The sequence below is a fragment of the Solanum pennellii genome, chromosome 9 (assembly GCF_001406875.1).
Source record: "Solanum pennellii chromosome 9, SPENNV200".
In the NCBI taxonomy this organism is placed as follows: Eukaryota; Viridiplantae; Streptophyta; class Magnoliopsida; order Solanales; family Solanaceae; genus Solanum; species Solanum pennellii.
In genome coordinates, this window is record NC_028645.1 from 57,082,504 (window position 1) to 57,092,319 (window position 9,816).

The window sequence follows — 9,816 nt, forward strand, 5'->3', positions numbered from 1 at the left end:
ATCAACTATCACCCAAATTGAGTCATGCTGTCTGCGAGTACGAGGTAACCCTTTGATGAAATCCATATTGATCACATCCCACTTCCATGTAGGAATATCAATCTCTTGAGTCATACCTCCTGGTTTTTGATGTTCTACATAGACTTGCTGGCAATTGGGGCACTTACTCACAAAGTCTGCTATATCCCTCTTCATGACATTCCACCAATAGACTTCCCACAGTTCACGGTACATCTTAGTGCCACCTGGATGAATAGAATACCTGGAGTTTTGAGCTTCTGCATGAATATGCTGCCTCAACTCTCCCACAGCAGGAACACACAATCTACCTTGGTAGCGAAGTACACCATCTCCCCCTTGGACAAAACCTCCACTCTCTGATTGTTGACGGCACCCTTTAGTTCAAGCAAGATTGGATCAATCTCTTGATTTTCCTTAACCTCTACTACCAAAGATGATTCTGCCCCATTATTAACTGTTACACCGCTGTCTGATATGCTAATAAGGCGAACTCCCAAGCGAGCAAGCTTGTGAACATCCTTCACTAGCTCCTTTCTTTTTTCATTAACATGGGATACACTACCCATAAATAATCTACTAAGAGCATCGGCCACTACATTCGCCTTTCCAGGATGATAATGCACACTAACATCATAATCCTTATGGAACTCAAGCCATCTCCTCTGGCGAAGATTTAACTCTTTCTTGGTGAACACATACTGAAGGCTCTTATGATCGGTGAACACATCTACATGAACACCATTCAAGTAGTGTCTCCATATCTTGAGTGTAAACACCACTGCCGCAAGCTCGAGGTCATGAGTTGGATTGTTCCTCTCATGCACCTTAAGCTTTCTAGAGGCATAAGATATAACCTTATCTCTTTGCATAAACACACAACCAAGGCCAACTCTGGATGCATCGCAATAGATCACATAACCATCTAAACTCTCTAGTAGAGTCAAGAAAAGCGTTGTAGTCAATCTAGTTTTCACTTATGTGAAGCTTTTCTCACAATAATCTGACAATTGGAACTTGACCATCTTCTGAGTCAACATAGTCAATGGTGAGACTATGGATGAAAATCCTTTCACGAACCTTCTGTCATAACCTGCTAGACCTAAGAAACTTCTGATATCTGTAGCAGAGGTAGGTCAGGGCCATTTCTTCACTGCTTCTATCTTTTGTGAATCTACGCGGATCCCTTTACTTGATACAACGTGACCAAGGAAAGCAACAGGTTGCAACCAAAACTCATATTTACTAAATTTAGAGAATAACTAGCGATCTTTGAGAGTTTGCAGAACAACTTTCAAATGACTTGCATGTTATTCCTCACTCCTAGAGTAAATGAGGATATCATCAATGAAGACGATTAAAAACTAGTCTAAGTACTGTTTGAACACTTTGTTCATCAAATCCATGAAAGTTGCAGGAGCATTGGTCAGTCCAAACGACATAACTACAAATTCGTAATGACCATACTGAGTTCTAAAGGTTGTTTTCGAAATGTCACTATCTCTGAGTCTGAGCTGATGATAACCCGATCTGAGGTCTATCTTTTAGAAAAGACTAGCACCCTAAAGTTGGTCAAACAAGTCATCCATCCTGGGGATGGGATACTTATTCTTGATTGTGACCTTGTTCAACTGTCTATAGTCAATTCACATTCTGAGAGAACCATCTTTCTTCTTTACGAACAATACTGGTCCACCCCGAGGTGAAATACTAGGTCTGATGAAACCCTTATCTAGAATGTCTTTCAACTGCTCTTTCAATTCCTTAAGCTCTGCTGGAGCCATTCTGTAAGGAGGATTAGAAATAGGCTGGGTATCTTGAAGGAGATCAATTCCAAAGTCGATTTCTCTTTCGGGAGGAACCCAGGAAGATCTTTTGGAAATACTCTTGGAAATTCACAGAATACTGGAACTGACTCAAAGTTGGGGTTTCAAGGCTAGAAAACCTTAACCCAAACTAGATGATAGAGATAACCGTTAGATGTCATCTTTTTGGCCTTAAGGTAGGAAATAAATCAACCCATAGGTGCTAAGCTACTACCTTTCCTTTCTAAGATTGGTTCGTCTGGAAACTGAAAACGAACAATCCTAGTTCTGCAATCGACTGAGGAATAACATAAGTGTCAACAATCTATGCCTAGAATAACATCGAAGTCTACCATTTCTAACTCTACAAGATCTGCTGAGGTGACTTTTTGAGAGACTGTGACTAGGCAATTTCTGTATACCTGTCTCGCTATAACTGGGTCACCGACTGAGTAGAGACTGAGAAAGGTTCTGAGAGAGTTTCTGGACTAACACTGAATTGGACTGCTACACTAAGATACAAAACACAAAGTCATGTCCGTTGTATGAGTGAACCATATGTGAGTCACATCCTTGAATTGGGAGGATGCTTATGTCACATATAACTAACAGTTATTGACATCATATCAAATATTTTCTTTACGTCGTCAATGAACTTCTATGGGTCCTTACTAACTTTTGACCCTGAAAACTTAGGCAGATTCATCCTAACAAAATCACAAACTCTGGCTGCCACTAATCGATCATTTTTATTAGTAGGAACTCAAACCTACTGATTGTTCTGGTTGGTCATACTCTTGACCAAAGCTGAATTGGCTTTCTGAAATTCTGCATTTAACTTCCTTATCTGGTACCAGAGGAATTGTGTTAGCATTACGTGCATTAGCATTCCATGACTATGCTCTACGAGAAGGCATGAACTTCAGCGCTCAACGTTAAGTTAGAATGGAATTAGATCATACCTTACGTACGATAAGAGTAACAAGAAGGTTAATTTTGTCCTAAAACACTTCATAGCCTCCCTCTAATTTGATGTGGTGCACTTCACACCCATGAAAAGGACTCTACTTAGTGCGGATTTTTCAGACATCTTAGGACACCTTATCCTAGTGCTCTGATACCAAGTTTTGTCACGCCCCGAGCTAGCCCCAAGATGCGGAGAAAGAACCTAGGACCACAAGTGATCCCAAGCTAACCCTGCTGCCATGATAATGATCATACTAAAGATAATAAACTGTTGCAGAAGCTAAATCATACTTAAAATAAAAAGATGGGGAATACCCATATTCTATAACTGAGATATTTGAAAACAATGAGTTTAATATAAAAGAAATATAAACTCAATATTAAGTAGAATCTAACTATGTCTGAAAATATCCTCTAAAATAGACTAGAAATACTGGGACAAGCCCAGCTAAATCTAGCAAAAACTGAAACTAAATGACTAAAGACTGAAATGAAAATCATGACTGTTGTCCTCGGAGAATGAGGACTCACCACTGAATCAGCTGAAATGGAGATCGGGAAATCAATCTTTGCGTGATCTGGATGCTGAGAACCTGAACCTACATCACGCGAAGACGTAGCGCACGTATGCGTCAGTACTTGAAAGGTACTGAGCATGTAGGATAGAGTAAAGCTGAAATAACACATAACCGAACAAGCACAAAAACAAGTATAATAATCTGAACATGATTTGCTGATTTCTGAGCTAACTGGATGCAATGACAAAATTATAACATGCTGAAACTAAATACTAAATATACTGATAAATGGTCAATGCAGTGAGTCTAACTAAACTGTGGGAGCTACTAATAACCAATAATAAAACCACATGAGCTAAATGTGGAGTCCGATGTATACGCCTCATCCAGAGTACCCAATATACCCTGCCAAAGGTATAAAAGCATGCTTGCGTGATCACTAAATTTATTGCCCACAGAGGGGACTTACAACCTACATGGCTAGTAGTTCGAGGACTATTGGGTACGCTAAACGCTAGTCCAACTAGGTATTATGCTACACCCAATGAATTCTGTAAATTAACTGATTATATCTTAATTTCTGTAAATATTGGATAGCTCGAAAGTGAACATGCAAACTGAGAATGCAACCATTAATCTGGTAATTATGCAATTATAACTGAGGCATGCATATCTGAAGTGTCTGAAATATATGACCTAGCATGTGTAATTCAAGAACTAAAGAAATACAAAGCTAGGGTTCTGAAATTCAAGCGATAATCTGAGTAATAACATTATAATATGATTTGGAACATATATTAATTAAATTCATGAAGTTCTAACAATGTTCTAGAAACCTTAGGTTTAATCATGATAACAGAATCAAGAACCTTACTGAAAACTAGGGATCCAATGGATGAAAGGAACCCACTAGTTAAATCCCACATACTTGGTGATGAAATCCACGGAAAAATACTTATGTTTTGGGGCTGCAACTGATTGAGCTTGTGGCGTTCTTGAACTAGGGTTCTTGAGCTTTTTTCTCCTCTCTTGCTTCTAATTTTGTAAGTTTTGATTTAATGATTTGACTTGGATATATTTTAATTATGTTTATGGGCTTAATCTAACTAAAATCTGATGATTTATGGTCAAAACGACGTAACTTAGGGTTTAAATGGAGTGGAAAAGGTCAAAAAGACCCCTGGGAAGGTTGCTGTCGGGCCTCACGACTGCTAGGACTGATGGTCCGTCGTGCGCCCGACGCCTGGTCATTGAGTCCATCGTGAGAGCCTGTTCGACAGGCCTTTACAAAAATGGGCATAACTTTTTACTCAGAGGTCTGATTTTAGCAAGGTTGGTGGATATGGAAATACAATTCAATTATCTATCTGTGTGTACATTATGGTGACCTAATTCATTTTGTGATAGGATTTATGATCATTGTAAGTTGACCCAACTGCATTTACCCTTAACTGGCTGCAATTTTCAAACTACGGTAAAACCTATGTACCGTAGGTCCATCTACGAACCATGCTGGTCATCCATAGCTCTTGTCAGAGAGTGGTTGAGGGAGTCTTGATCGATAGTCACGGACTACGGACCCTCGTTTGACCTACGGACCGTAAGTCCATCCGTCGTCCAAGACTTAACCAATTTTTCTAGGCTGAAATTTTTTGTAGTTTCTGATCCCATCGACGGTTGTGCAGGACGGACCGTGGTTCAGGCTACGTACCGTCGATGCCACTGTTGGTAGCACCTGCAGATTTTTCTGAAAAACTATTTTTGGTCTTTTTTTGCTACGGGGTGTTACACCACATGTACTAAGTATGAGTATATGCACATAGCACTTAAGGTCATGCATGAAAAAGGATCATTTATCATATATTTAGAAAACGTGCAAAATCATGTGAACGCCTTTAATGCACATACCATAGTACATATACAAGTCAAGGATTCGATCAAAATGAAGAATGATCATAACTAAAGACACATTATCATAGTCATGTTAACTTTTCCTATTCAATAGATCATATAACATAACATACAAAATTTTTACCAATGATCCCATCCGCAACCTACAAGTGCAATGGTCATGTGAAGTCCCATAACCCCACACAACCAAGTAGATAAGATAGGAGACCATAAGTAAAGCTTTGCATCATATAACTTGTAACATCATTAGTTATCACTTCATATAGCAATATAACCCAATAACATATTCATCATAATGACCAACATCATGTAAGTGTAACATCATGTATCATAAACATATACCTTTCATGTTATCATATTACATAAGAACAATCTCCTAGGACTTCCATTAGAGTCAACTTGTGCAACATCTAGGTAGAGACCCATACCCCTACCTCTACTAAGTAGACTCCTCAAGTCACCCTAGTCAAAGTTAATTTACTTATATTTCATTTTACATGACAGAATATACGGCTTAACCGACATAAACCATGTGAGCTAAACATGAAATGCGGTGTCATAAAACCCCATATCGAAAAAAGGTGGTCTACCGGCCAAAGTAGAACCTAACATGAAATAACTTTCTAGGTTGATCCACTAGCTAGTATCCTATATTGGAAACATAGTTCAAGAACTAGGAGATGTATTAGAGACTCATAGTTCCACATTACATGGCATCCTCAATCTCATGAGAGTCGTTGTGAACCTACCTTCCAACTAGGGAAGGAACACCCCTCATATCTAGTTCATCGGTGCTTAGCTGTAACAACTAGGGAGAACCCCCTAGAAGTAACATGGCATACTTGACCTCTTGGAGGTCTCATACAAACCCATAGTTATCATTCACCACATCGACATAGTAAATTTAGCCTAAAATTTAAAACTTTTCATAGCACATTATATGCTAGAAACATCACTTCGTATTTATATAAAATATAAATCATAATACATATTTAGACCCTAAGTGTCTTTGACATCTTAGACTCAACAACCTTAGAATATATTGGGGACACGAGCCTTAAAACATAAGACCTAACTATATAACTTTTAATAAATTTTACATTAAGACATGAGTAGGGAATCCTTGGAACGTAAAGAACCCTTTCCTTGAGCTTGGGAATCACATATGAAGCTCCTCAATCATAGACATCCTTTAAGCATCCATAACCTACACTCTGTGGAAAAAGTAGAGAAGAATGATATCAGTTCAAGAATGAACTAAGTAAGGCAATTGTGCAAAAACATGCATTTAAAAGGGACATTTTCTTGAAACCATACTTCATGCCTTTTTGAGTAAATCTTCATAAAACCCTTATTCAATAACATTTACATCATTCATATATTTCATTTGAACATATTCAAAGGACGAAAATCGCATAAGATGATATATATATAATTGATTACATTTTTAAGGAACATTACCGTGAGTTACATCAAGTCACACATATATTTAGTTCGTTGCATATACATCTTTATTAGACCTTGTTCATGACCCAAATCATAGTCTACTAGTGCAGCACTAATGTGAAGCCCCATAACCCCACACATAATTAGTAGACCCTTCATGAGACCACAAACCTTAGCATTCAATTCATACATCAACATGTAAGTGAAGGCAACTTCATTCATGTCAATAAAATACCTTTATCATATAGTCATTTCGACCAACATAGTGCATATCAGGATAAGATCACATCTCATCGATTCAAACCATGAACACATTCATAACAAGTAGACCAATACTACAAAGTTATGCAAATGGACATAAACATAATCATATGTATTAGGTCACCTTCCTAGAACTTCCTAAGGAGCTACTTGTGAAATTTCTAGATGGGTTCATTACTTCCACCTATCCTAAGTAACCTCCTTTAAGTCCTCCTAGTTAGGATCCCATTCATTTACTTCCATCTTCCATTTTACTTTAGGGAAACTATAGTCTTAACTGACACTAAGACCATGGGTGCTAAACATGGAATTTGGTGTTGTAGAGCCTTACACAAATGGAAGGTGTTCTTACCTAGCCAAGGATAGAACATTAACACATGCTAGCATACTAAGTGACATCAAACTGCTAGATACTATGTGGCAAGCATAGTTAAGGTATTTGGAGGTACATGTGAAAACCCTCTTTATGCCAAGATTAGGCATTGTAGTTATTCGCTTATGGATACCCTATTTATGCCCATTTAGACATTGTGGTTATCAACCTCATGAGGTTTATGGTGACCTACCTTTCCACATTGAAAAGGGACACACTCATATTCAATTTCACTTGGTGATAAGCTAAGTTCCCTTTATTGAAAACCTTTATTGACATTACTTTATAAAATGTAGGCTTAGGAGATTCACTCTCCTTATGCTTAGCTCATAGGCTATAGATGAGAAGTCCTTTCATCAACCTATATCATGTGAGAAAATCCTTTCACATAGACATAACATATGTATTAGCACTATCTAGTTTAGGATACACTTGAGCACACCTTTCAAGGATCCTCTATTGACTAGATCTTCATTCATGTGTGTGTGTATACATATATGTGAGCAAAACTTTCACATAACACCTTAAATCATATATGTTCATATATCAATACATAAGTCTATAGGTGTGACCATATGAGAAATCCTCTCATATTAAAACATTAAGACACTATGGACATTCATACTTCATCATATCATAGAAGATATATCCATGACATGCCTATTCATTCATTTTCATGTACATAGAAACCAAACCTAGGAACTATCCCATCAAGGCACACATGTGCAATGCATAGTCAAAGTCCCATAACCTTGCCCATGAAAGTACACCTATAAAGTCATCCTAGTTAAGGAATACGTAACATACTTCACATACATATACTTTAAATGCATAGTAGTAGACACTAGTGAATATGAGAACTACCTTTCATTTAGACACCATGACTTATACTACTTGTAACATGCATGTAAAGTGAGTGTGTGTACATTTGTCAACATGATCACCTAATGGCTATCAATAACACATTATGGAATCCACCCTCTTAGACCATAATAATCTTTCAAGCATAAACCACACAACACACAATAGCATAGGAGACAAGCTAACTTCATATTACAGTTAAGACTCCTAACTTTTGATATCCATGCATTCACATAGGGGTACATAGGTAAGGGATTATTAACCATATTAACTCATAAGTGGAAGAAGCTATAATTTACCCTAACATGGATATACACATAATTATACAATAGCCATACAATCTAAATTACAACTAGAATAGGAAAGTAGGCATAAGCTTCACATAGTATCATCATAAGCACATGTTCATATATTCATTAATTTGCCGTTATCGACATGTCAAAACATATATAGACTTACAATAAAGTAAACACCACCACCATAAGTGCACCATACAACACAATGCCATATAACGCTTCATCAACATTACTATAAAGAAATAGAGAAGTAGAAGAGTAGAGGAATTCATGCCAATCCTTTAGCCTTTGGTCATCATAGACCATTACTACTCTTTTATCAATAAATAAAGTATAGGGAAGTATCTTAAGGTAACATAATCATACATGAAGTTAAGCATAAGCTGCTACAAGGCCATACTACAAACTAGTACAACATATCATTAACATGCTATAATGTTGAAGGACATAGACCATCATCCGACTTCACTTGCATGGATTATAGATCATATTTCATAAATAATATCAATCCAAGGCAGTAGCTAATCATATACTTAATCATATCTAAATCATGCTAAAAGCTCTTCAAGATCAAGCTACTATCGTAGGCATTAAACTATCAATTCAATGACGAGTAGAGAGAATAGGTCATCTTATTAATTTTCCCAAAGTATTAATCATCAAACATATTTTACCAATAAAGTAAATGGTAGGCATTAGCTAATGAAATCATAGTCTAGATGAGACACTACTACAATTGCCAACAAGGTCGAATTCACTATAAGCATGCTTCATATTAGGAATTCATGGAAGGTATGTTTACATAGGTTTATCCTATTCAAACGATCATGAGTTCATTCTAGTCTTAGTTCCAATCCCTATGTTTTCATATTGTCAAATAGTAGAAACAATAATACGAAACCATCATGTAGATAAGAACGTGCTTCACACGAAATTCAAACATAAACAACAACATACTCATCCTCGTGTGGAATAGAAAATAGAAAACACTTACTTTTAATTGAAATTCATAAATCTAGGGTAAGGAAGAAAATATGTTTCGAAGAGTAAAAACCCTAGTATTTGAAGTTCTTGAAAACTTATCTTAGAATGGACCTCTTGGGAAAAGGAATCCCAAGAGTATTTTAATTAAATAGATTTTGTTAATAAAATAACAAAAATTTCATATTTCTTCGTTCAGTTAAATTTAATTTAATTTATTTTATATAAATAGTTTTTAAACTAAATTTAAAGTTTAAGTAAAATTCATCATCTCTTCAACTTTGTACATAGAAAGAGCACTATATGTAAAACTATAAAATCATATTATATATATATTTATATATATATATATATATTTATATTTATTTATATATATATAT